Source organism: Gymnodraco acuticeps, unplaced genomic scaffold, assembly GCF_902827175.1.
Source record: "Gymnodraco acuticeps unplaced genomic scaffold, fGymAcu1.1, whole genome shotgun sequence".
Lineage (NCBI taxonomy): Eukaryota > Metazoa > Chordata > Actinopteri > Perciformes > Bathydraconidae > Gymnodraco > Gymnodraco acuticeps.
The window spans coordinates 189,349-196,194 of NW_022991705.1; the positions used below are offsets into that span (position 1 = coordinate 189,349).

Consider the following 6,846-nt stretch of genomic DNA (forward strand, 5'->3'; position numbering starts at 1 on the left):
CGCCATACATGAACAGCAACATAGCCTCAATGCCAGGTATCAGTAGATGAGAATGATCATTATCTCCGGTGGATTAACACAAACCTAGTTATGTAAAACGATGCACACCACATTTAAAACCTGCAGGCTACTGGGAATCAATGAATAGTGCAGCATTGCCTTACCCCTTTAGAAGTGCTTCCGTCTGGTTTTCTTTGAAGAAAAAGCCTTTATGTTGTTCTTAAAATCCATCTCACGAAGAATGTCATGCTCAATTGACATCAGTGTGAGGTTACTGACTCCGTCTTGCTGCATGCTTGAGCGCAGTCTGTTTTTCACCAAGGCCAGTTTTTAGAATGAACGCTCTCCGCTCACGTTGGTCACTGGCAAAGTTAGGAAGAGCCGTAAAGCTATGTCTGTGTTGGGAAACACTGTATGGAGTTTTCTCATTCTTAACATTTTCTGTAACTCCACTGCAGACGTGCTGCTCAACTTCTCATTTTGTACCAACCCCCTGAAGTGTACAGCTTCCTCCACAAATTCCTCTTTCAAGTCACTGGAGTATTTTTGTTGCAGGCTCCGCGCTGCTGAGCGCAGGTCTTGGGGGGAAATCGAGTGAAATCTCTTTTCACACACGTCATTATATGACTGGTATCTTCGGTCCAGCTCTGACACTAGCCGGTCAATCACACGGATAAAGACTGATGTACGGAAACGACTGCGGCCTGACAGCTCGCACTCAGGCTCAGATTAATCATCAGCCTGGCTCTTTCTTTTTCTCTTTCGTTGAGTGTCTGCTCTGTACTCATCGGACACGGTGGGGGACATGTTCTTTGCTGCTGTCTCAAAGTTGTCAAACTGATCCCGTAGGCCTGCTACATATTCATGTAATGACCTGACTAGATCCACAGCATTGCAGAAGTCCAATTCCACTGCCTGTAGTGCAACGCTCATGCCCTGGAAACGTTGGAGAATGGCATTCCACATATTGCACATTAGTGCAATTTCCAGTGAATTCATATTTTTATGCAATACCCTGGCCTCCTCTCTTGTGCTCAGATTATGGTGCTCATCATCCACAATGTTGAGCAGAGATTGCTGGATACAGGCGTAATTCAGACACAGGGCTTTGGTTGCAACAGCATGCGCTGACCATCTTGTATCGGAAAGCGTTTTTAAAGTTTAAATTCTGTGATTTTCATTAGGCTGCAAACCCGCCTTGATCCTCTGCCACCGTGAAGTGCTCTTTGATGCAAAGTTAAACAACGCTTGCACAAAACTGAAAAACTGTTCAGTCTCCACAACAGTTAACGCTGTTAATCCCCACCAGATTTAAGGTGTGTGCTGCGCAGGGAACCCACTCTGCCAGTGGGTTAATCTGTTTGATGCGGGCCTGCACGCCTTTGTATGTGCCTGACCTGTTGCTAGCATTGTCATAACACTGTCCTCTACAGTTATTGATGTCAATGCCCATGTCTCCTAAAACACCAATTACTGAATTGAACAGCGCTTCTCCGGTGTGGCTGGAAATGGGGAGGAATTTGACAAAACGCTCCTCTATACAGCCCTCTGGTGATACGTACCGCAGGATGAATGTCAGCTGGTCCACATGTGTGATATCTGGCGTGGAGTCCACACTGACAGAGAAATACTTAGCCAGTTTTACTCTGCTGATGACTTCATCCAGCAATCCCTGTCCCATCAGCTGTATGAATTCCTCACACACATTTAGTGAGAGGTAGGATGGATTTCCTCTGCCGGCATTTCCGTATTTCTGATTATGGGCTTTTAAAAAAGGATCAAACTGACTGATCAGCTCCATGCTACCCAAATAGTTGCCATTATTGGTGTCCCCAAACCTGTGGCTGTCATCCCTAAAAGCAAGTCCCCGCTCTGCCAGATACTTGACTACAGTGACAACCCTCTGCAGCACCTGTGTCCAATACTCCTCATTTAACTATTGTTGTAGTTCTGAATCCACTGTTCCACGGTCAGCTGTCTGATTAATGAAGGATACCATGGCTTTCCTGTGCATGTAACAGCTTTCATGTTCGGCTATCCGTTCATTTGCGTGCTTCCAATTAGAGTATCCCATGCTGCCAAATGACGTGTCTCTCTTATCGCCAAATAGTTTGCATGCAAAGCAGAAGACACTACCTTGGGATGGTGAGTAACATAGCCACTCCCTGAGCATATACTCCCCGTTACCCAGCTTGCGCCTGAATAAGCTTCTGGAGAAGTATCTCTTCTGATGCTTGTACTGCTGCTCTGAGGCAGAGAGGTCAGCTTCTCTGTTTTGACACAATTACGGACCCATTTTCGCCCAGTAGAGAAGCACCTGTTTGTCCATGTTGTTGCCCCAGAGACCTGGGTCAGTGCTGTAGAGGTCGTCTAGTTCTCCTGTATCCTCGTTTTCCTGCTTGTCTTCTCCACTCTGCTCTACGCGCGCCTGGTCCTTTCCTCCAGATGAGTGCGGGCCTCCCTCGTGTATTTGTCCGGATGCCGTTGGCTCCCCTCCACGTAGCAAGCCCTCGTCGTCCTCTCCATCTCCTCCAACAGATAACGTGTCTCCTGTCTGTTTTTCCTGTCCCGTTACTCCATCGCTATCAGAACCAGACGGCCTACTTGGCTCAGAGGCCCCGCGGCCGGCATCGCCGCCACCGCTGCCGCTCAGTACAGAACTAATCTGTCCTTCCTCCTCATCCAGGTTTACAGGTTTAAAATAACCTGTAAACTTCGGCATTTTGTGTAATAGCTGCTTGTCTCGAAACTCCTTTTCCCTCAATAATTTCCTTTTCCGAGCGCCACTGTCAAACTTTTTCTTCTCCGACATTTTCTCCTAAACAACCTTCATCTGTCACTCAATCACTCGCAATTTGAATAAGTCACATGTGAAACATATTCTCATTCTGATTGGCTGTTAAGTGGTGCCCACTGACTGTTACGGAGTCAACATTTTTGATGCTGTTGTTATAATAATAATAATAATAATAATCCTTATATTTTATTATAGGGCTTTATCAAAGACTCTCAAAGCGCTTTACAAATACACATTACACATACAGATCATACATGTAATGGTCATCTACTGTGGACAATACCCACAGGAGCAAATTCGGGTGAAGTGTCTTGCCCAAGGACACAACGGCCTGACACAGTGGGGCGGGAGCGGGTTTCGAACCGGAGTTCCCCAACGCCCCCTTGATCTGATGATCAAACGCACAGACCACTGCGCCACCCGTCCCTAAATGCCTGCTGTGACGTAAAGTTACTCCGTTCTCCGCTTGTAATTATGCCTTTAAAAGCTTCAAAGTTGTATTTATCATCTGAATTTGCCGAAACAAGTTTAATATTCTGAAAGCCAAGACTTTGTTTATTTGAAATCAGATGAAAACAAACTGTAACGGACCCTGCTATGTTATCTATGATTACTATATGCCTTACATCAGTGGCGAGCCGTGAATTTTATACCTAGGCCCTCTGACCCCCCTTCCCTCGAAAGAAAAGAATAGATATTACGTCACAGCGTATACTTCAGCGGAATATAAAAACAGCGGCCCGTGGTGCAAAACGCATCAATGACAGCGACCCTCTACCACACAAAACAACACCATTTATATAAACACCTATCATGACAGGGCACCCACAGCCAAGTAACAATTACAAATGAATTAAGTCGGCACGGCGGCCCGCATTGAAAATGACTTAGGCCTACCTTTGATGATCAAATCACTTAAACACAAAGTCCATCCTCCTGTCCTTTGGATGAAGCACTTGCGGGTCATTCAGCTGATCCTTTTTATCCACTCCAGTTTATCATTGTAGGCTAACTCAATCTTGAAAATGACTCGGTTAATAATTTCGCAACGATGTCATCACTATCACTGACATGAGCCATCATGAACGCATTTATGCTAATCATAAATAATAAAAGTAGGGTAGACATGTGGATATTATCCGGCTGAACAAAACGTGCATTTATCTAACAGGTTCGTTTTCCACAGACCTTATTTCGAGCTATTTTCCAAAATCCTACGGAGAAATCCCATTGCCTTCTGTCGAGGGAATCCGAGCTAAGCTTACTTCCGGGTTTTAGGATGCGTCACTGCACCACTTGCATAGACCTCACAGCGGGCGGAACTTGTCATAAAGTCCGCGAAAATAAAGCCCACCCATTTAGAGGGAAGATATGATTGGTCAATTGTACTGTCATTTGACATTACTCTCTCGTTGAGTTACTATAGCTGGCCCTCTGTGAATGTAGAGAGGGACCAACAAGCTCTCCCGTCTTCACATAACTCGCAGAGACGGCATTTAACCCTTCACATTCCAACATAAACTGAACAGGCAGATTCGAAGGATTTATTTCTTTGGAAATATTATTTTAAATACAATTAAATCAAGTTATTTTGGTAAAACTAATGAAAAATGTAACAACAAAAAAATATTAAAAAATATATTTTAAAAAATGTTTTTTTTTTAATGTTTCAAATATTATTTTTAGAATATCTTAGGCCCTCACAGAGGGCCTAGAGGGCCCTGACGGCTCACCACTGCCTTACATTCATAATTTCAGCGGAGAGAGGGGAAGCGGCGCTGTGGAAGAGCAGAGTGGCGAGGGAGAGCTGTCTTCTTCCCTTTACAAGCTTCAAAAATGTATTTATCGTGTGATTTTGGAAATAAAAGTTTCATAGTCTGAAAGCCAAGACTTTGTTTATTTAAAATAAAAAATAAACACCCCGAAATAAAAAAAATAAACAATTTGAATTTTTTTTTTTTTTGGCTCATGATAGGCCCCCAATCTCCGTAGGCCCCTGGGCTTCAGCCCAGGTCAGCCCGTGCATTAAGGCGGCCCTGCTTGTTCCCATGAATAAATGACAGAATGCAAGATTCTTTACCTGTCTGGTAGAGAGCGTGATGCCAAACTTCAAACAATTTACGCTGCCACGCCAAACAATTTACGCTGCCACGCCAGGCTGCAGCCACAAGGGAGAAGCGGAGGGGAGGGAGCAGATTTGTCTCCTCCATGTAAATAGCAGATGAGCTGGCATGGTGCCAAGCAGCGTCACAGAGGGAGAAGACATCCGGTCACACCAATATCCAGTAGCTCCTCCATGGTCACTGTTTTCTGGACAAACATGTGCCGTGTCCCACCTCCATGTCTTGTACGGACCTGGTAATATTTCCCTTTTTCAAAGTTGAATTGAAATATATATATAAGTTGAATATTTCCACCCTCCGTGTGTCTTTGGAAGCATGTTTATCTCCAACACCAGGGCCGACATCAGGGTCTGCCTTTTCCCCTTTTCCCTATAGTCTGTCTCTTATTTTCTCCATGAGAGATGACTTAACTGTTGTTCGTTCTCCCGACTTAACTGTTGTTTCGTTTGTCCCCGTTTTTGCTGACAAAAGGCTCGGAGTGCAAGTCGGTCCCCATATCTCTCAATATATTGCCCCAACTCCTCATTAGTCACGACATTTATGATGTTGATCTGGAGAAAGCAGGAGAAATGTAAACAACGTTACCATACTAGCATGTTAGCAAAATGAGGCAAACGAATTGGCCTATTGGCTAAAAACAGTGGTAATGCTAAATTTAGCTGTAAGTGCATGCGGGTAAACAGCAGAATAAATTACCATTTCATCTTTCAGTTGATTGACGATATTATCGGGTATATTTATGTCCACCTCCCTGCCATCGTTATGGGTTGGATGAGCTACAAAAATGCTACCTGAGTTAATATTCTTATTATAAAGTCTATAATTGCTAATATACCCGAGTCAGAGCCGTTTTGACCCGAGTTAATGTCATATAAACTCATTAACATAACCGTCTTTCCGTGAACAGGTGGTCTCATAGGCGCGCTGCGTCCTCCTTTGTGCAATGTTAGTTTCTCGTGCGCACGAGAAACTAACCCGTTATCCCGAGTTTTTTTTTCTCTCTCTCTTTTAAATATTTTTTCCATGTCCCTTTAGCTTCTTGAGACAGACTATGGGGTTTGGGAGGTTAAGTGTCCTAATGGGAGCACAGAGAAGCATGTAAGACTACAACTCCACCCCCTGGTCTCAACACTGGGTTGTCATGGATAAGTTCCACTTAGAAAAAACTGTATTTTAGATTTTATGAAATGAGACAACAAGGACATTACTTAAGTTTTACCTGAGTTTAGGAGCAAGTTATTACTCAACGTTCATTCTTTCAAAGCAGACAAGCATACATCTTTTTTTTTTTTAAACTATAAGGTATAATTTGACCATGATTCTACAAATTTCACATCAGAAAAGTTAGTGACAGTGTGTCTGACAGGCAACCCTCTGGATTGGCTGTGACTGCATCCACTCAGAGTATCCGATTCAGAAACGTGACACTTAACCTCTTTACGTCACAAACAAAGATGGTGGATGAGAATAGACCATGGAATAGACCTATAAAACATACAAAACGATTAGCAATGCGCCAGAATCAAGGTGAAACTACCCGCATCTTTTAAAACTTTACGCACATCCGTTTCACCGAAATAAGTAAACGCCTCTCAATGAAAAACGTAATAGAGTTGTTTATTGCCGTTTCTGTAGTTTAAGAGGAAAAATACGGCATGTCTCTGGCTCAAACAGCTGAGAAGTTATGACGCTTTGAACACAATGTGATATTTGGGATCGTATACGGCCCCGTGGGTCTCAGAGGGTTAAATCATTTTCCAACAATAAATAGCTTTTTCAAAAAAGCTGAAAGTGACAAATTAGGCCAGCAACCACAAGGCACAGTGATGGTCACGGAGCCTGAGGATGTTGTTGAGCTAGCGAGCAATGTTAGGATTTTGATGAACTTATCACAGACTTTGCAAAGAAAAGGGCAAGGAAGAAACA

At 43.6% G+C, this 6,846-nt stretch overlaps 1 pseudogene; it reads right to left on the reverse strand.

Moving 5' to 3' along the window:
- Window positions 1–1,161: 1,161 nt before the first annotated feature.
- LOC117534624 lies at window positions 1,162–2,173 on the reverse strand (annotated as a pseudogene).
- Window positions 2,174–6,846: the final 4,673 nt, after the last annotated feature.